This window comes from Equus przewalskii, chromosome 11, assembly GCF_037783145.1.
Source record: "Equus przewalskii isolate Varuska chromosome 11, EquPr2, whole genome shotgun sequence".
Lineage (NCBI taxonomy): Eukaryota > Metazoa > Chordata > Mammalia > Perissodactyla > Equidae > Equus > Equus przewalskii.
Genome location: NC_091841.1, coordinates 14,328,171 through 14,350,772, shown reverse-complemented (window position 1 = coordinate 14,350,772; position 22,602 = coordinate 14,328,171). Strand labels below are relative to the sequence as shown.

General features: G+C 38.3%; 1 protein-coding gene and 1 pseudogene across 1 annotated transcript in view; one reads left to right on the top strand and one right to left on the bottom strand.

Moving 5' to 3' along the window:
- LOC139074340 (cTAGE family member 2-like) overlaps positions 1 to 22,602 on the bottom strand; it is a 624,763-nt gene that overhangs the window by 35,636 nt on the left and 566,525 nt on the right. The window lies entirely within an intron of this gene.
- LOC103562837 (olfactory receptor 4P4-like) overlaps positions 7,577 to 22,602 on the top strand; it is a 38,190-nt pseudogene continuing 23,164 nt past the window's right edge.

Sequence of the window (22,602 nt, the reverse complement as noted above, 5' to 3'; positions counted from 1 at the left end):
TTCCTTTTAGAACAGTCACAAGATTGCCTAGCCAGTACACCGATTCACACAGCAGGTAGTATGTCTGCACTCTCTAGCTGAGTGTTCACAGGTTGAGTACAGCAATCAATTCCAAGCCTGGGGAGAGATGCTTATCCTTAAGGAAATGCCAATGTGGGGGAAATTGAATCTTTATCTTAAGGACATTTGTTCTTGTCCTTCGGACATAGTAAATACTTAAAGCAAGTATATAATGAATGCTCTGCAGCCACATCAGGCTCTTTTGGAAAAACAAGGTCAGGCTGAATTAGTATCACACCAAATGGCTTCCTCATATACTCCAAAATATCCTATTGCTTGCCATTTATTTATCCTTTTTCCCCGTTTTTATCTGCAATCTTTCAATGGAAAGCATTGATGATCAAAATATTGTCCCTTGGTGCAAGAGAGGTTGCTGCCTGCCCTGAGTCCAACATGTCCCTCGGTGCTGGGCTTTTATCTCATCTGTTTGCTCAGTTGTGCTTGGTAGGAAATTGACACAGTGGACAAGCATAGAGGTATATATATATATATATAAACAGAGGAAGCATTTCATAGGTTATATCATTTCAATTAATTTTAGATTTTTGCACAAACATTGTACATGTCCTTTTCTATGATTCATTATGTTGACATTTTTCATAATTATAGAGCAGGTAGAGTACCACTGGTAATAATTCAACATTTTTGAAACATTGGTTTAAAATAAGTTCTTAGGAATACTCCTAATTAGAAAAGGAAATTTGTCCAGGGTTATAAGATTGACCTACCATCTCAGGTTGCCAAGCAACAATTATTCTAGCTTGTGTGCCAGTCTTACAATACTGAGTAAAGAAAACAGCAATTAGTTTGAATATTATGACTAGTGTAATAATTCCAAGAATTAATAGAAATAAGGATTGCAATCAGGATCAAAACAGGAACCAATACTGGAAGGAAGTCAACCACAGAAATCAAGACTAGGTGTAGGATCACTTAAGGAATTCACCTGCTTTCTCATGTGCTTTAGAAGAGATGACACATTGGAAGATTCATCATGTATAAAAGCACAGCCTTCAGTTTGAGTGCTGGTATATGTACCACCTTGGGATGCAGTTAAAATATCTAAAGCCATTCTATTTTGAAGGACATCTGTTTTCAGTAAAGACATTTTAGTATTTAACAAGGCTATTCCTGCTTGACTACTGTTAAGGGCTTCTGTATGTGATATGGCATCCAAAAGAAGGAACAAATATAGCCACTTGGTGGCCATACCAGAGGAACACTGAATGAGCCCATCTGGTCTTAAAGAGAGGAAGATTTAAAACAGGTGTTAGCTCAGTGTGAATCCTTCCCTGCTTCCAATGGAAACTCAGAGTGCAGTGTTTTAGCCATCTAGGCAGTGGCCAAGGCTAGAGATTTGTTCTACATAACCACTGAGTTCCATTAGGAGCCACCAGATAAATGCCTGACCTTCGAGACAACTGTGTTCCAAATCAATCACTTTCTTTAAGTATAAAGAAAGTTCTTGGAAGTATTTCAAAGTATTTTGAAACCTTAAAGAGAAAGATTATAAAATAGAGAGAGAGTTTATGCATAACAATTTTCAAATGAGGGGATATAAGGTTGGGAATACAGGCCCAGTCTGGAGTCTTGGGACAGCTGTCTACAACAGATGCCATCTCCTCCTCCTTCAGATATGGTCCTTTAATAGATCTCCAAAGAGTCATTTATTTGACGACTCTTCTGATAAATAAATTCCCTAGGTTATAATCCATGATCCTTATGGTCTGAGAGTGATAACCAGCAATGGGCTTACTCTGCTCACCACGGTCTGAGCCAATTAATCACAACAACTTAGAGATTGAGAAAGGAAGTTTAATTAGATTAGATTAGCTGCAATGTCAGAAGACAGAAGACTAATGTCTCAAAAACCCATTATCAAGGATTACAGAATCATGAGGCAGTTATATAGGGAAAATGGACAGAAAAGACAGAGTTTAGAAATGTACATGACAGACTGCAGGATCTCTTATTGTTCTGTTTTTCTGTCAATGATGATGAGTATTCTACAGGTGCTCTTTCTTTCTGGAGGCCTTCTTATTCCCTGGGAAAATTCATTAAAATTGTTAAAAACAAAGCTATCAGAGTACCTCATCAGGGGTATGTGCACAGGGTCAGGCCAGAAAATTATGAACGTGTGCAGGAATTTATAATGATCGTATGCTGCAAATATTTCAACTAAGAAAGGGTTGTTCAGTGTAACAAGATGGCCTCACTTATGTTCAATTACAAGATGGCCTTACTTATGCTTACTTACAGTTTCCCCACTGCGAATAGTAACCCATAATCCTGTGGTCAAAGGGGAGATGGGATGTCATAACTCCTCTAGCAGATAAGCATTTGACACCCAGCTTAAGAAGGAGAATGATTAATACCCCAACAAACAGTAGAGTGAGGCCCCCTTTTATGATTCCCACTAAAATGTAGTGGACTCTCGTTGGTATCCAGGAAAACAGGTTAATAAAACAGTCACCTACACCAGAAAGAAAAAAGGTTTGGTGACCAAGTGTTGTCTATGTCCATGTGGCTTCTTCTCTTATTTTGTTGATGCTAGTCTCCACCTAAGAGGAAGTATTGATGTAGATGCAACAGGTGGCATTTACCACCATGCATACCCTTCCCTGCTCAGCTAGGACATTATCAAGACCTATCCTGCTATCAAGAACCACCTTAGCCAGGGAATTTAGCGATGTTTGTAAATTTGTTAGAGGGTTCATGGTTTCGTTAGCTATAATTTCTAACATTCAGGAAAAATCATGGAGAATGTGTTCATGAGCAGCTACCCCAAGCAAAGTAAGAGGTTATAACCAAAAAAGTAGACATCACCATCAGGAATTCCACCCGGAAAATCTCACCTGGCAAATTACTCACTTGGGTGAGTGATTTAAGTGAGTTTGTCCAAAGTTTGGTTTCTTAATGAGACTATAAATTGAAGGGTACTCTAAGGGTCCCCAGTAGGCACTGCCTTGAATCCATCAAGTTCCATAAACAATTGTGTGCCTGTGGTATACTGTTGTGGGTGAAGGTGAATACATAGCCCTTGGGAGGATAACACATATGGCCATAATCTATACTTACAGCTAAAGCAGCCTTTTCTACCCAAGTTTGTCCCAAAAAACTAGAATAAGCAGGCTCCGCTGGGACAAATGATATGAAATTAGGGGAAAGTGTGGTACTAATAAGCACCTGGGTCCCAGTCTCCGACTTTACTATAATGTCCTTACATCCCTTTCAAAGTTTGGTGCAAAAATAAAATCCAGCATCAAGGGGAGTTAAATTGTGTATATGAATTGAAAAGTCCAAATTTTTTTTCTGAGTTATTTTGCTACACTAGTAACTCTAGGGAATGCATGTGCATTAAAATGGAAAAATATGTCTCTACTGGTTTTAAATTCTTTGTTCCATATGATGGGCCTACAGGGAATAGAGAAGTCACAATACAAGGAAGAGTTACATTATCTCCAATCATGGTAGTGATGATTTTCCTTTGTTGAGTAATGTTGGGAATTCTCCTGTCAGATGTAGGAATCTGGAAGGGGAAGCACTTGTCAGTAGGGGATAACAAAGAGTCTTCTGTATTTTGCTGACCAAACCCATATACAGGTATTTCAATGGGATGAATTTGGCATGAAGGGAAAATATTATTCCCAAGAGAGGGCATGACATATTTATGTTGTTCCCTTCTCAGGTGTACAGTAAGGCAAAGAAACTTTCTCTGTTTTTCAGTAGATAATTGTGTTATTTGTACTCTCTATGAAATCTTGCTAGTAACTGGTTTCCTCGTCCAACCTGAGGGAATAATGGAGAAGTCATATACTAGTCAAACTAAAGGATCCCCATGTTCTAGGAAAGAAGAGGGTTTTGAGTGAGACACCCAGTAATCTGTGACATTGGCAGAGGAAACAATGGCCTGGGTGATTCAAACCAGGGGATTGTCTTCCCATGCCAGTGAGAAGAAGGGTTAGATAACAAAGGTGAAATTTTTATTTTAAAGACATATTTTAGTTCTCCAAGGGGATCTGCTGTCCACTTTTCCCTCAACACAGGTGGGGTACTTTCCTGTGATTTTGCGGCTGCCTTGATCTGGGAATGATGGATCCAGGGTTGCACACCTGCAAGCTTTATTTACGAGTGAGTAGTGAGAACAATCTCAAAGCGGCCTGTCCATTTGGGTGACAAGTGGTTTTCAGGTCCGTTGTCTCTCCAAGTTTTCAGGAAAACATGACCACCAGGTTGGAAGGTGTATAGAGGGACGTCAGATGGCTATACAGACCTATGAGAAGCAATATCATGGACAGAAGTTAATACAGAGCTTAATGACTTAACATAATTAGCAATAATGGCATTCCTTAAAACATCAAGAGATTCAGTCCCAGGGGAAGATGCCTGAAAGGGACTCCGATATAGAATTTTGAAAGGACTCAATTCAAGTCCACTTTGGGGAGCTACGCTAATCTGTAGCAGGGCAAGGGGAGGCACCTTATTCCAAGTTAGGTGTGTTTCCTGACAGAGTTTGCCAATGGTCTTCTTTAAGGTGTGGTTCATTTTCTCTGTCTTTCCAGTTGACTGAGGTCTCCAAACCATGTAGTATCCATCAGACATCTAGGCTTTTGGACTTTTGTTGGGTTAGGTGGGAGACAAAAGCTGGTCCCTTATCCTTCTGTAAGGGATTAGGCAGACCAAACCTAGGCATGGTTTCTTTTAGCAACATGCAAATTACTTTAGATGTTTTCTGAGTCCTAGTGGGAAAGGATTTTACTCGCCTGAGGGAAGGTGTCCACAAACACTAAAAAGTCCTTAAATTTCCAACCGGCCAGGGCATCTGGGTAAAATTTATTTGCCAGTCTTCAGTAGGCCAATTTCCTTTATGTTGGGTACCCAGATGCAGGCGGCTTGATGCAGTCTTGGATTTGTTCTTTACACTGATTATGCAATTTTTAGTCACCTATTTTATAGTCTTTTGTAGGTGGAACCTTATGATGTACTTCTGAAGCCATTGGAAGGTAGCATCTCTTCCATAATGAATGCTCTTATGTATTTGCCTTAAGATGACATATAAGAGGGCCTCAGGTCTTTGAATCATCCCATGGGCATCTCCTTTCCAGTCTCCTGGGAATTCAATGTCGTACCCCCATTCTTTAGTTCATTCTTTATCCTTTCAGAATATATTGGTTTGCAGGCACTAAGATCTACCTATGGCTGTGGGGTTCCCATCACAGCAGGTATGTCTGTCTTAGCAGCCCCTTTGGCCGCTTGGTCAGCCCATCTGTTTCCTTGGGCAATAGGAGTATTGTCCCTCTGGTGGCCAGGGTGAAACATGATAGCTACCTGAACAGGCTCATTAATAGCATCAAACAACTCTAGAATTTCAGGGCCATGTTTGATTTCCTTCTTCCCTGTTGTTAAGAGTCCTCTTTCCTTCCAGATTGCCCCATGAGCATGAACTACAGCAAAGGCATAAGAGAAATCTGTATACATGTTTATGCTCTTCCCTCAGCCTAGATGTAAAAGCCAAGTGAGGGCAATGATTTCTGCCTTTTAAGTTGACATCCCTGGGCATAGGGCTTTGGCCTCTAAAATCTCTTGTAAAGTTATGACCTTGTATTTAGCGCATCTCTTACCTTGATCCATGAAACTTCTGCAATCTGTGAAGATTTCCAAGTCTGGTTCTTCCAACAGACAGTCCAAAAAATCAAGTCTGCTAGAACACACCGTCTCAATAACTTGTAAGCAATCATGTTCTAAGGCTTCTGATGTCTCAGCGATGTCTTAGGAAGCAGGGTGGCAGAGCTTAGGCAGGATGAAACTTGCGTCAGTACATTTAGATTGTCCAAAAGAATTGCCTGGTATTTGCCTAGCCCTCCTGAAGTGAGCCAGTATCTCCCTTTTTGTTCTAATAATGTGAGTACTTGATGTGGTGCATATACCATGATGGCTTGGCCCAGGGTGAATTATTCAGCTTCCTGCAAGATGTCACCAGCAGTGGCCACTGCCTTGAGGTAGACTGGCCAAGCTTTGCTAGTCTGATCAAATTGCTTAGAAAAATAAGCCACTCTCTGGGGTTCTTCCTACCATTTAAGTTAATGCTCCCAAGCTTACTCCTTGCCTTTCACGTACATATAGGCTGAAGGGCTTGTCTAAGTTAGGCACTCCCAAGGCTGGGGCTGAAATTAACTTTGTGTTAATGGTATCAAAGGTAACCTGATATTCCTTTGTCCATTCTAGTGGCTCCCAGTCTACCCCTTTTAAAGCCTCATAGAGGAGCTTTACTATGAGACCATAGTTAGGAATCCAGATCCAACAGAAACCAACCATGCCCAAGAATCCTTGTAGCCCTCACCTACAAGGTGATGAGGTGGGAAAGCTCAGGCAGTTCTTTCAGTCTGGCAGCAGTTCTCTTTGGACTTTTGATAAGGTAAATCCTAAGTGTGTGAGTTTTTGTTTGCAGATCTGTGCTTTCGTTTGTGAGACCTTATACCCACATTCAGTCAAATGATTCAAGGTCTTTATTGTGTTGGCCATACATTGCTCATAAGTGGGATTCACCATCAGCGAGTCCTCCACATACTGTAACAGCAATCTTTCTTTCTTTCTTTCTTTCTTTCTTTCTTTCTTTCTTTCTTTCTTTCTTTCTTTCTTTTTTTTTAAGTAAGATTAGCCCTGAGCTAACTGCTGCCAATCCTCGTCCCTTTGCTGAGAAAGGCTGGCCCTGAGCTAACATCCATGCCCAACTACTTTATATGTGGGATGCCTACCAGAGCATGGCTCGCCGGGCAGTGCCATGTCTGCACCCGGGATCCGGACTGGCGAACCCCGGGCCGCAGAAGCAGAAAATGCGCATTTAACCGCTGCACCACTGGGCCAGCCCCAGAAATCTTTCTTATAATTGTAATTGGTTCAAGTCTTTAGCTAAGTCCTCCCAAAATAACATAGGGGAGTTTTTAAAGCCCTGGGGGAACACTGTCCAACAATATTTTTGAGTGGCCTAAGTATCTGGGTCACATCATTCACAGGCAAAAAGTTGTGATTCTTCTGTGAGTGACATGCAGAAGAATGCATCCCTTAAGTCCAAAACTGAAAATCAGCTGTATTCACCTGGAATATTGGTTAACAATCTGTAAGGGCTGGGTCCAATAGGGTGAAAGTCCGGAACCACCTCATTTATAGCTCAAAGGTCCTGAACAAACCAATATTCATTTAAACTGGGTTTCTTGACTGGGAGAATAGGAGTATTAAATGGTGACTGGCAAGGTCTTATTAAGCTTGCTGTCAGGAATTTCTACAGCACTGGCTGAATGCCTTTCTGACCCTCGTCATCTAGCAGATATTGTTTCAGGCTAGGCTTTATCTTTTGGGTATTCAAGGGCATATGTATTTGCTGGACAGTCTTTGTTTTTCCAGGCTTCCTGTGTGCCCACTGGTCTTACCTCCTTGAAGATCTCCAGTTGCAGCAGGTCCCATGGTGATATTTGAACACCTATTAGGGCCATCTGGAACCATAAAGACGATTGTTACAATGACACTTGCACCTCTAGCTGGCCTGGAGCAAAAGTCACTTGAGCAGTCAGTTTACAAAGAAAGTTTCATCCCAGGAGGAGAACAGGACATCCAGGAACATAAAATTTTCCCAAAGACCCAAGGTAGAGAAAGGAAAGTTCACCCAAATGAAGCCAGCCAGTTGCCCTTATCCATTTATGACTATGGGATACTTTCACAGTGGAAATTGCCCCTCTCCGGGAAAGGATCCCTGACTGAATTCTATCCCTGGCAACTCCTCAGGTATTTTCAGTTGGGCAAGTAGTAGGCCTGGGAAAAGGGAGAGGAGGAGGAGCTTGGGGACTCCTCAGTGTATTGTCCCCCTTCTCTGATCTAGATATAGCAACATAAAGGCTTGAACATAGGGGATTTTATCTTCCTTTCCTTCCTTCTTGCAGAACAATTCCAGCTGAAAGATGGTGTCATAATTATGTGACCCAATTGGGGCTTTTTTTCCTGAGCCCAGTGTATACTGGGGCCAGGCTACACTACAGTAAAAGATCATTCTTTTCTTTGTCATGGACTCATAACCGAAATCAGCCCAATTGGCTAGCATGTACCTTAGTGGGCTTTTTTTGGGTGGAGGGGGGCAAATGGATAGAGTGGCACCCATATGATAAAGATTGTGTCTGATAATTAATGGTCCAGGACATGGGTGCAAGGCTTAGCTCCGGGCATCCAGATAATTATACGACTTATTCAAATTCCACTCCACCTGAGCCTACAGTTCTCACACCCATGTGAAACAAGCCAAAGAGGCAAGAGGTAATGGTTTGATGTTCATTAAAGATCTAATTTCTCAATGCCAGTGTAGGAGATCAGGTGCCAAGGAGAAAGTGTTTAAATTTTCTGTTTTGCAGGAAGTCTGGGTCTGGCTTACTTTAAGCCCAAACCTAACTTTCACATAATGACAGCAAAGCAGGTGTCAGAGAAGACAGACAAAGGGGAAAACATTGTCAAGCTGTGTTCTCACAGCTTCCTCTCAAGGCTTAACACACTTACAGCAGTGCCTGCATTGAGGTGTTCAGTTCTGGCTTGGCACTTGACAGAAAAGGTCACAAACATCATGTTCCCAAAGATGATGTGACAAGCGCTGGAAGTATGCTGTGAATTCTGACTCAGAAAAACTGACACATAGACTAGTGGTATGACACACTCACTCAGGAGAACAGACAATATGGGCATGCACACCACAGAAAAACCGGAGACTAGTCTTCCAGATAATATACTAGGCAGTCTGTACTTTCCTTTATCCCTAAACAGGGGCACCAAAACCAGATGGACCTTGGCCTGACCAAGGCCCCCAGACCAGGAAAAAGGAATATAGTACCTGGGAGGTATATTCTGGATGACTCACCTAGCTACAAGCACAATCTCATCAGCTTACATCCAGTCCTTCATTTCCTGATCACTGAAGCATTAGAGGCAGTCAGCAATTGAGAATGCCATGAGGGGAATTCCCCAGGCAGAAAAAGCCACCTGGCAACTGCAGGGAAAAATCTGAAAAGAGCTTCCTCCACATTGACTAACTACAGGCAGAGGCCATGGTCCATCTGGGTTGCCAGAATTGATACTGAGCAATGAGCTAGCTCTGCTCACTGTGACCTGAGCCCATTAATTATAACAAGTTAGAGACGGAAAAAGAAAGCTTAATCAGGTTAGCTGGCTAATCAGAAGACAGGTGACTAATGTCTCAAAAATCCATTTTCAAGGATTACAGAATCTTGAGGTAGTTATATAGGGAAAATGGGCAGTGAGGAGGGGGCCAGGGATGTTGGTCTCCAGGCCTCACATTGTTCTACTCTTCTGTCAGTTGTGATGGATACCTTGTAGTTGTGTTTCCCACCTGTAGTCAGCCTGTTCCCAGAGAAAAACTCATAAAGTTTTATTTTATCAAGTTATTGGGGAGTACATACATAAGTGGAGACCATAAACCAGGAGAGCATGTGAATTTTTTAGAGTACATGCAGAGCAGCAAGTAATCACACAGAGGAGAGGCTGGGTCCATTTAGTGTAACAAGATGGCCTCACTTATGCTCACTTGTAAAACTGGGCCTGGAGATTTATTTTCTGGAAAAGTTTTAACTAATAATTTAATGTTTTACAGTTATAGTTTATCAATTTTAGATAATTTATTTCAAATTATTCTTCTGAGTATTCCTTTACATTCATTTAATGTCTGTTTGTCATGTAGTGATATTCTCATTTTCATTCCCTATAATGGCAATTTGTATTTTCCTTTTCATTTCTTTGTCAATATTGCAAGGGATTTTTCAATTAACTGGTCTTTTAAAATAACCAACTAACCACCTTTTGTTGGATTTTGTTAAATCGCAATTAATAAACAAGAGAAGTGAAAGAGTATGGCACATACGCAACCCATAAATATTATTAAAGGAATAATAAAGGTACTTCTAACAACTCTGTGTCCACAAATTTGTCAACTAAGTGAAATGAGTTGATTTCTTAAAATCCATAAACTATTATCATTACTCAACATGAAATAAGTAGGATGTATAGTCATTCTATCTATTAGAGAAATTGAGTTTTTGTAATTGAAAACTTTCCAAAATACAAATCTCCAGGCATTAAATGGAAGGGTTATTATGAGACAGGTCTTGAGCAAGGCCTTGAGGTTATAAGTCAGTAACATGAGGAAGTGGACCAAATGCCCTGGGTCCCTACTCCAGCTGCATTAACTTCTCTCTCTAAGTCCACATCTGTGGCCTCATATGGAGTTCCCTATGATCAGTTGACTGAGGAACGGAAAACTTAGGTCTGACTTTATGAATGGTTCTCTGTGATAGGCAGACACCATCCAAAATTGGACAACTGTAACACTGTAGCCCTTTTCTAGGACATCCTTAAAGGACAGTGGTGAAAAGAAATCCTCCCCAGAGGCAGAATTTTGAACAGTACGTCTGATTGGACATTTTTCTTAGAAAGAGAAATGGCCAGACATGAAATTATACAGTGATTCATGGGCTGAGGCCAATGGTTTGACTCAATGGTCAAGGACTTGTAAGGAATATAATTGAAAATTGGTGACAAGAAAATCTGAGAATGAGGTATATGTTAGACTTCTCTGAATGTGCAAAAAAATGTCAAGACTTGTGCTCCATCGAATGCTTATAAAAGAGTAACCTTAGGCAGAGAAGAATTTTGATATTCAAGTGGACAGGATAACCCATTCTGTGGATATCAGTAAGTCTCTTTCCCAGACATACCTGTCATTGCACAATGGACTCATGAACAGAGTGGCCTTAGGGAAGTGACAGGGTTATACATATATTCAGCAACATGGACTTCCATTCACCAATCCTGATGTGATTAGAGCCAATGCTGAGTGTCTGTTACCACACAAAGTAGGGATTCTCTGCCTAATGTAAATTTAAAATAATTATTATGACATCACCTTTTGAAAAAATAAAAGGCTTTATTGTGAGGCCAACCAGCAAGGAGACAGGAGGCAACACTCTCACATCTGTCTGCCTGATCAAGACTTGGGATAAAATTGATGTGATGAAGCGCAGTGTGGTCTGAAGTGTCGAGATAGATGATTGGAGGTAAGGAGAAGTGAGGTAACTGCTGATCTGTGCAAGCGTAGTCAGGCTTTATGGCTCCTCATAGGATGCACGTTCACCAAATGGTGGTGTTAGCATGATCTGAGGGTGGAGCTTTCAGCCCCTTCACATGCAAAGGGTTACTTTTTGGATACTTGCTCAGGCCCAGTTGATGGGCTGGTGGTCTCAACTGGCCTGAACCGGACAAGGAGTTGATTCTCAGTTCCTGAGAAAATACACTTAATTACTCTGTTGATAAGATGAGGTCGATTGAACTGTCCTAGAGGGCCTCTGGTTACCTGTCCAAATGCCAGTAGCAGGGACTAACACTGACACTCACAGGCACACAAATACATGCACACACACACACAAACACACATGCACACACAGAGAGACTTATTTCAAGAAAATGGCAGTGTGATTGTGGGGGCTGTAAAGTCTAAAATGTGTTGCACAAGTGAGCTTCCTGAAACCCTTAGGAAGGAGCTATCTTGAGGCAGAATTTCTTCTTCAGGGAAATCTCAATTTTGCTTTTAAGGCCTTCCAACTGATTGGACGAGGCCCACATTCCCAAGGATGACCTCCTTTATTTAAAGTTAGTTTATTTTAGATGCTAACCTCATCTACAAAATACCTTCAGAACAATGATTAGCTGTTCTTTGATTGAATACCTGGGAACGAAAGCCTAGACATGTTGTCACATAGAACTACCAGGGACAGTTCATCCCTTGTCAACTTGGCAACAATACAAATCCTCTTAAGCCAGACTTAATCTCCTGATAAAGACAGTATAAAGCCCTAATTCTAGTTCACATCATAAAAGTATTTTACATGCAACTGAAAATATGCTTAGTCTTTTGCCAGAAGAAAGAAGATGCAAAGTCTTTGGGTCATATTTACTCTAGTTCCTGATATTTTGATGCGTTCATAACAAAATGAGGAAGAAAAACTCATAATAATTATAGTCCTTATTTCTGCGGCTAATCATTGCTCACAGCTGGTATTTATAAATATCTTCTTCCAACACCCAATCCATATTCCCTTTGCCCTCAGAAAGCACCTCAGGTGGTGATGGTAATTTATTTGGTTGTGCGATCCAAAGCTTCATTCCTGAAAGACCTGGGCCATTAGTAGTTCTTTCTCACTTGGCCTGTTATAGTTTTCCAATGACTTTAATAACAGGATATATATACAGATTGTATACATTACTGTCTAGTGTAATGAAGACAACTGATTTTTGACAAAGGTTTAAAATCATTCCACTGAGAAAATATATTGTTTCAAAAAATGGTGTTTAAAATTGGACATACAAAGGCTTGAAAAAAAAAAGAAACAGATAAAACTGAACCTCTAGATGAACTTCGAACCTTATACAAAAATTAACTCAAAATTGCCCCAGTGAAGGATGGAAGTGGTGGTGATATTAACGAAACAGATTGCCTATATTCTGATTGTTTCAAGGGGGTTAAGTATATTTTTTCTCTCCAGTTTTGTGCATATTTGAAATTTTGCATGATTTAAAAGAAAAAGAAGAGCCACATTTCTGGTATTTTGTCCTTATCAGCATCAATTCTTTAATTCTCTGTTTAGCCATCCACCATGCTTCATTTATAATTCACAATTCCCCAAAATCCTGGTAGTGACTTTTCCTTTCACAAAAATTTTGATTTTATAAATTCTTCCACATACGATTCATCTTTAATTTCTTTACACCAGCACTTTATATATAAGTAACAAATTAGGGACCATTATAAAGGTCAGGAGAGTACCTATGAACTATAAGTGTCAAGAGAATACCTGCAAATCCATAGTCTAATAAAGGCATTTACTAAAAACATTATGGAGTATTTAAGTAGTTAAAGACATTTCATTATTCCCTGGGGGCAGCGAAAAAGAAAAAGAAAAAAGCACAAGAGAGACAAAGTGCCTGAAAGAATGGTCAAGTGAGACATCACTTTGCTTACAATTCTAAATGTGACCTCACTTCAAAGAGAAAAGGGCAAAAATTTTCTGAAGTCTTTTCCTTTTACTTGATTTTGGATATGAAACAGCTTTCTAATATATATATTTACTTTCGATATGGAAATCACATGTATAGGGCAGTCTATTGATCAATTAATAAACTCACCATTTTGCCAAATATTTTGGCTATCATAGAATAATGACCTCAAAGACATATTGTATATATCAGTATATGCGTATTACAAATGTAATCATCATAAATGCAATTAGTTGCATGAAACCCTCTAGAAATTAAAGTACATAAATGTTTTCTCTCACACACATACAAATTTATCTATCTTCTGTCTTCTGCCATACACACAAAAAGTAAACATACATACATACGAATACTTTTTGTGCATACAGTTTATTATGGCAAAGTTCAACAATTCTCACCCTTTTAACTTTCAGCATTATTTTTCCAAATACTCTGTTTCATAATTTATATAATTTATTGTTTCCTAAAGCTATGTTTAGTCCATACAATCCCCTTCCCTTTATCTTAAAATTTTATTATTCTATTTCCACATACGTGCTCTGTACTAATTATCTGATAGTTTAATAAGCTAACTTTGAATATTTTAATGTCTCAGTTAAAGGAACATTTATCAATACAGGAGTTACATACGGCACATTACCATTCCAAGTAACAACTATATAATATATATGCATATATGTACATATATACATTCAAATATATATGCATAAAATATAAATATATTTATGCATTTTAAAAAAGAAAGAAGAAAGGCCAGCCTGGCGGCACAGCAGTTAAGTTCACATGTTCTGCTTTGGTGGCCCTGGCTTCGTCGTTTCGAATCCCGGGTGCGGACCTATGCACCACTTATCAAGCCATGCTGTGGCAGGCATCCAACATAAAATAGAGGAAGATGGGCATAGATGTTAGCTCAGGGCTAATCTTCCTCAAAAAGAAATAAGGCAAAGAAGAGAAAGAAGAGAGTAGATTGTCTACCGTTACACTTTTCATATTCTTTTACAGCCAAGCTACAAATGCAAATTTAAACTGTAAACACATTCAATGTATCCCTTCCCAAAATCAAGTGATGTAAAGATTCCGCGTGTACTGCTGATCTTCCCCTCCACCCTCATTAAATGTCTTCTGTCCATTCAAGCAATCATGTTCTCTGAAGTGCACACATAACACATATGCACAAACGTACGCAAGAGCGAGTACCTACATAAATAAATGTCTGTGTTTTTAAAGAAGAAAAGGTACTGTTTTAGAACCGTAAAGGAATTGTTCTAGGAATAACACAGTTCAAATAATAAGAAACAAAAGATTATCTTGATCATAAAGAAATTTATAATTTACAAAACATATATTAGCCACACATATCGATCATGTTTAAAAATTAGTTATAAATAAATTTTTGGCATATTATTACCGCTGAAAGTGATGACTACTTTAGATTTTTGTCTGTAATTTGTCTCGATAAATGAGAAAATAATTTATGATACTGTTCACAGATTTTTGGGGGGATATGGAACTTCATTATCTAGCAAAAAATATAGTCACGGTGCTCCAAGAACATAGCTTGTATTTGCCCTTCTACAAAAAGAGTTAGATTAGTCCACCCCTGTTAGAGTTAATAATATTTTATAAACATTTTTCCTCTCGTTAGCTGTTTTCTCTCAACATTATTTTCTATATTAGGCAAGAGGAGCAATGAACATGAACGAACTTCACAATATTTGTCTCTTCCATTCCACAACTCATAGCTTCAGAAGTTATCCAATGTCTGCTTGAAAATTGTCCTAGACTTTTTTATTGTTATTATGTTTCTCTATCTTTTATTCTTTTCCTTATCTCCAATCATTTCCATGATATTTTTTAAGTTTCTGCTAGGCCTGTTTATATACATGTAAGTCAAACTGACTGTTCCACTTGTGGGCTAAAGCTTTAAGAGCGGGCACAAGCTTCACACAGGTCATGGGTCCTTAGAGATCTGTTACCTGCATACAGAAAGGATTCATTAAATAAACACAAACATTGAAAACTAATAAAATTAATTGTATCAAACAAACAATCAACCACAATGATTTTCCTGATACACAATAAATACAGATTTACTGTTTGCTTTTCATGATTACATGAATAACACAGACTTATTGTTATAAACTATAAATTTCAGTAAAGCAAAGGAGAAAATAAGAGAATATTCTACTTTGAGATATCCACAATTAACATTCATTGTCATATTCTTATTGACCATTTCTAATATGTTTGTGTATGTAGCATACAAGTTATGTGTGTGATATATTTGTTTTATATATGCTATAAACATATATATTTTATAAAGTTTTATAGAACTTTATGAAGTTTCCTCCTTTGAACTTCCACCATTATCTTTCCAAACACTTTGTGTCATAATTTATATTTTCCCATCACTAATATAATTTCTAGGAAAATATATTTTAAAAATATTCCCCAGACGTTCTCTATTCTTCTTATCATATGCAAATATTTTAATAATAATATATATTTTATCAAATCATAGGACTATATGATATAGAAATGTTTAATCTGACAAAAACATAAATTGTGCTGAATATTCACTAGTACTGGTGTGCCAAAATCATTTATATCACTACATTCCCAAGAAAAGTTACTGTTTTCTGTAAGAAATGATTTCTTGTAAGTCATTGCTAGATCAAAGAACAAATATATATATGTTTATATATAATGTTTGTTGCCAACATGGTTCCTAAAATGACTGTTACACTTCTATGAAAATGAATAGTATATTTTCCAGTAAATGACATAACAGAGCCACTATTTCAATTTAATTTATTACATCAACCCTTGTCAAAAGTTCTTACTGAGAGTGGACATTCCACAATAACGTTATAGAATTACTGTTTGAATGATTTACTATTTGATGACATGTACACAAATGTATAACTTAAGACCTTACAACAATACAAATAATTTTTAATTTGGAAAAAATTACAACTGTCTAGACAAACAAAGTTTATTATAAATATCTGTTGAAATTTCAACACCAGTGTTAAAGGAATGAATTCCTGCAAGTATAACTCATTTTCTAATGAAGTGAATTATTTACATAGTAATTTTCTCAGTGCCATAATGACTTCCTTGTTCCTTAGACTGTATATCACGGGGTTAAACATAGGAGTCACAATAGTGTAGAAAAGAGAAAGCACTTTGTCAGCTCCTGCTGAATGACTGGGCTTGGGTCTTAAATAAGTAATAAAACCTGATACAAAGAACAATGCCACAACCATAATATGAGATGAACAGGTTGAGAAGGCTTTGAACCAACTTGTGGCTGACGGCAATTTAAGGATTGTGGAGATGATTTTGCCATACGAGATAAGTATCAACAGACATGGAACCATGGCAAATAACACAGCAGCTATGTAGACCATCATTTAATTCACAAAGGTGTCCCCACAGGCAAGCCTGAGTATTGGGGGGATGTCACAAAAGAAGTGGTTGATGAGGTTAGAACCACACAAAAGGGCAAAGAAAAATTCTGAAATGTCAGCCCAATCTGGACTGGACCTCCACTGATCCAGGAGCCAACCACCAGCTGGACACAAACTTTTTTGTTCATGACTAGAGTATAGTGCAGAGGGTTACAAATGGCCATGTAGCGGTCATAGGCCATCACTGCCAGAAGGACGCCCTCTGTGGCTCCCAACACACACATGCAGCACATTTGTGCAGCACATGCAACTATAGAAATTGTCCTTCTGTGGGTCCAAATATTCACGAGCATTCTGGGGAGAGTAACTGACGCATAGCAGATTTCCAAGAAGGAAAAATTGCCAAGAAAAAAGTAGAGGGGGGTCTGTAGAGTGGGTTCCAGTTTTGTTATTAGAAATATTGTACCATTGCCCATCAAGATAATGATGAAAATAACTAAGAACAATCCAAATAGAAACCACCTTAGATGGGGAACATCAGCAAAGTCCAAGAGAACAAATTCCATAAATTCAGTTATGTTTCCTTCTGATGTTTTTTCCTGGTGTTTCATCTGTAGAAAGAGAAAATTTAGCATGTGCTTTTCATTTTACTTTCATGGATTAGTATCTGTTCTCTAAATTACATCAGGATATCAAGATTGGTTCTCATGATCACTGCAATTGTTTCTAATTTAATAATGTTACTATTTATGTATTTCCCAATCTCTCACTTTAGATCCTATGGATTATCACTATATAAACTCCCTCGAAATTTCCTTTAATATTATTCCATATGCTTTCTGAATACAGCTCAGGATAAACCAAGCTATTCCTTGTTCAGCACAGACCCTGGAAAAATGGGCAACTGTGGAGACAGACGCTCAACTTTGCCATATGTTCTCACTTTTAATTATGTTTCTTGACAATCCTATTGTACCTCTCTATGATTTTTCTCTACGACACTTCAGTGGGACTATATCAGAAATTGTCTTCCCCAGACGTTTTCAACTGCCTATTTCAACCTTTCATTTCTCTTCCAGCACTTGATTAACTTGAGCATATGCAGTTGAGAGGAAGAAAATTGAGAGAAAACTTTATTTGTACATAGGGGAATAAAACAAGTATCTTTTGGTAGGATACTAAGTGGGGAATATAAGAGGGTTTTATTCGGGAAAAATTGCTAGGGAACACAGGCACAGGTATAAACAATAAAGAAGGTAATCCTGGGAAGATAAGAATGACCTGGAGTATGTTTCTTACCTGCGTACGGGAATGTAGGCAGGAGGAGGGAAGATATTGGCTGTTATGATTTACCCCTTGTGCTGTGTGCATCTCCACTGTTTGTTGTTCCTCAAAAAACAGCACTTCAGATAGCCATTTCTCAACTCACTTTTCTTTTTTTTTTTTTGAGAGATTGGCACCTGAGCTAAGAACTGTTGCCAATCTTTTTTTTTTTCAGCTTTTTCTCCTCAAATCCTCCCAGTACACAGTTGCATACTTTAGTTGTGGGTCCTGCTGGTTGTGGCATGTGGGATGCCACCTCAGCATGGCCAGATGAACAGTGCCACGTCGGTGCCCAGGATCCAAACCGGTGAAACCATGGGCCACTGAGGTGGAGCATGCAAACTTAACCACTTGGCCATGGGGCCAGCCCCTACACTCACTTTTTTTTAAAGACAAAGATATTATGACTTACTGATAACATATAATTTGATTGTTTACACGTAGGTTTTGTGACTGTAAGTCAGTGTCTATTTTTTTCAATTGGACTTAAGTTCGAATCCTAACTCCATGATCTATTATCTGTGTGATATTAAGCAATTGTTTAAATTTTCTGTTTTGCTTCCTTATTTGAGATAATTGCATGAAATAATATCAATAATTGCCTACCAATTTTAATCTGATTATTTATTAGTTATGGTTTTACAGCGATAATTATATGATATTGTGTTCTTAAATCTTTAGCCCCCAGGGAAGTAACACATTGCCAAGCAAACTTGTATTTAATAGAGATATTGAGTTACTCTATTAAAATATTATTTATGGAATTAATTCAATATGTTCTCCTTCGTAGAACTGCTTTTGCTGTATCCCACAGATTTTGGCATGTCGTGTTTTCATTTTCATTTGTCTCCAGGAATTTTTTTATTTCTTCTTTGATTTCTCCATTGACCCAATCATTGTTCAGTAGCATTTTGTTCAATCTCCACATTTTTGTGGCTTTTCTGGTTTTCTTTCTGTAGTTGATTTCCAGTTTCATACCTTTGTGCTCAGAAAAGATGCATGGTATTATTTCGATCTTCTTAAATTTATTGAGACTTGTTTTGTGGCCTAATATGTGATCAATCCTGGAGAATGTTCCATGGGCATTTGAAAAGAATGTGTATTCTGTGGTTTTTGGAAGGAATGTTCTGTATATATCAACTAAGTCCAGCTGGTATAATGTGTCCTTTAAGGCGAGTGTTTCCTTATTTATCTTCTGTTTGGATGATCTATCCATTGGTGTAAGTGGAGTGTTAAAGACCCCTACTATTATTGTGTTACTGTATATTTCTCCTCTTACGTCTGTCAATAATTGCTTTATATATTTAGGTGCTCCTATGTTGGGTGCGTAGATATTTACAAGTGTTATATTTTCTTGTTGGATTGTTCCCTTTATCATTATGTAGTGCCCGTCTTTGTCTCTTATTACAGTTTTTGATTTAAAGTCTATTTTTCTGATATAAGTATTGCTACCCCCGCTTTCTTTTCTTTGCCATTTGCATGGAATATCTTTTTCCATCCTTTCACTTTCAGTTTGGAGTCTGTAGGTCTGAAGTGTCTCTCTTGTATGCAGCATATACATGGATCTTGAGTTTTTATCCAGTTGGGCACCCTATGGCATTTGATTGGAGCATTTAATCCATTGACATTTAAAGTAGCTATTGATAAATATGTATTTATTGCCATTTTGTCACTTTTTCTTTTTTTTTGGGGTGTTTTAGTAGTTCTTCTCAGTTCCTTTCTTTTTCTCTTGCTCTCTTCACTTGCGGTTTGATGGCTATCTTTAATAATATGTTTGATTTCTTTTGTCTTACTTTTTTTCCTGCTTCTTATAGGTTTCTGGTTTGTGGTTACCATGAGGATCCTATTTAATATACTATGCATATAACAGTCTATTGACCTCTTTATAAAAGCTCGACTTTTTCACTCCCCTCCTCACACATTATGTGTTTTTCACATCATATATAGTCTTTTGTTTAGTGTGTGTATATCCATTACCCTCTTATCATTGAAATAGGTAATTTTAGTACATTTATCTTTTAACCTTCGTATTACCTTCACAGGTAGTTGATCTGCTGCCTTTACTATACTTTTACCTTACAAGTGATTTTATTGCCTGTTTTTTCTTGTTGTTGTTTTGGGGTTTTTTGATATGTTTTTTTTTTCTTTTATCTCTATTTGTGGTCATTACTTTCCCACTTAAATAAGTCCCTTCAGCATTTCTTGCAGAACTGGTTTCTTGGTGATAAACTCCTTTAATTTTTGCCTGTCTGGGAAGCTCTTTATCTCTCCTTCCATTCTGAATGACGGCCTTGATCGATAGAGTATTCTTGGTTGTAGGCTTTTTCCTTTTAGCACTTCAAATATATCGTACCATTCTCTTCTCACCTGTAGGGCCTCGGCTGAGAAGTCTGCTGACAGCCTGATAGGCTTCCCTTTATATGTCACTTGTGGCCTTTCTTTTGCTGCTTTTAGGATTCTCTCTTTGTCTTTAATTTTAGACATTTTGATTATAATATGTCTTGATGTGGGCCTCTTTGGGTTTCTCTTGTTTGGAGCTCTCTGTGCTTCCTGAACTTGGATGTGTGTTTCCTTCCTCAGGTTAGGAAAATTTTCCTCTATTCTTTCAACAAATAAATTTTCTGCCTCTTTGTCTCTCTCTTCTCCTTCTGGGACCCCTATAATCTGAATGTTAGCATGCTTGATATTGTCCCAGAGTTCCCTTACACTGTTCTCATTCTGTCTAATTCTTTTTTCTCTTTTCTGTTCTGCTTGCTTTCGTCCAGCTGTCTTTCATCCAGCTCGCTGATCCGTTCTTCTGCTTCCTCTACTCTGCTATTGAGTCCCTCTAGTGAATTTCTCATTTCAAGTATTGTATTCTTCATTTCTGATTGGTTCTTTTTTATATCTTCCAATTCTTTGCTGATGTGCTCACTGTGTTCATCCATTCTTCTCTGCATATCTGTGAGCATCCTCATTATATTTTGTTTGAATTCTTTGTCAAAGAGGTCACTATTTTCTGTTTCTCTTAGTTCTTTTTCTGGTGTTTTGTAGTGTTCCCTTGCTTGGAAAGTATTCCTTTGCCTCCTCATTATGCCTCTTTCTCTGTGCTATTTTCTTTGTACTAGGTGAGTCGGCTATGTCTCCTGATCTTGGAGAAGTGGCCTTATGTAAGAGATGCCTTATGAGGCCCAACAGTGTGCTCCCCTCTCGTCACCACACCATAAGAACAAGGACTGACCCCTTTGTGGGCTACTTGTGTTCTTCTGCTGTGGCAGGTTTGCTCCCACTGCAGGTACCCAGGGAGACTGATCTTTCCTTCCCTGGCCAGCTGTTTTTAAATCTGGTTTGGAGGGGCCTCAGCACTTTGTCTACAAAGTCTATCAGCACACTCTTATTGCAAGTGTCCTCTTAATTGGGTTGGTACCCAGTGTAGCTGGTTGCTAGGCTCAGGGGCGTACAGTTGTGATAGGCCTGAGGCCAACAAGGCTGTTGTCAGTTCTCTTAGGAGTGCAGCTGAGTGGGGCTAGCCCTTGGCATGGAGGCACTCAGTTGTTTCAGGATTTGGAAGGTGGGGCTGATCCTTTTTATGGCTATTTGTGAAGCACAAGTCTTCTGCTGCTGATAAGCCTCATGCCCTCTGGACCACATACACTGTCAACAAAGTCCTGGTCTGTGCACACTTCTCAACCCCCTGGAGCATACCCCACTGCCACACTGCAGAGGCCCCCACCTCTGCCCCAATGACCCCCACAACCTTCTCCCGAATAGATCACATGTTAGGCCATAAATCATCTTAATATATTTAGGGAAATTCAAATCGTTCCATCTACCTTTTCCTATCACAGTATTATGAGACTAGAAAATACTAACAGAAGGAGAATTGGAAGATTAAAAAATATGCGGAAATTAAGCAAAACATTCCACATGACCAATGGGTCAAGAAAAAACAAAAAGGAAACTCAGAAAATATCTGGAGACAAATGTAAACAACACCACAACATACCAGACTTATGAGATGCAGCAAAGCTACACTAAGAAGAAATTTTATAGCCACAAACACCTACCACATAAAAGAAGAGAGATCTCAAATAAAAACAATTTTTACACCTTCAGAAGCTAGAAAAGAACAATGCCCAAAATTAGCAGAAAGAATAAAATAACAAAGACTAAAGCAGAAATAAATGAATTAGAGACAAGAAAAACAACAGAAAACATTTATTAAACTCAGAGTTCCTTCTTTGAAAAGATAAGCAAATTTGACAAACCTTTAAAAACTACAATAAAATAAAATTAAAAATGAAAGAGGAGAAATTACAATCGACACCACTGAAATAAAAACAATCATAAGAGACTACATTCTAATTATATGCTGACAATTTGGATAATCCAGAAGAAATTAACATTTCTCACAACATACAAACTAACAATACTGAATCGTAAAGACATAGAAAATCAGAATAGACCAACAAGGAAAAGGAGATTGGATCAATAATCAAAATCTCCCAAGAAAGAAAAGCCCAAGATGGCTTTTCTGTTGAATTCTACTAAACACTTAGAGAAACATTAATGACAGTACTTCTCAAACTCTTCCAAAAACATGAGGAATGCTTTCAAACTCATTAATGAGAACTGCATTACCTCAATACCAAAGCCCAACAAAGATACTACAAAAACAAACACAACAAAAAAAGGGAAAACTGTTGGCAAATATAAGTGTAAAGCCGAA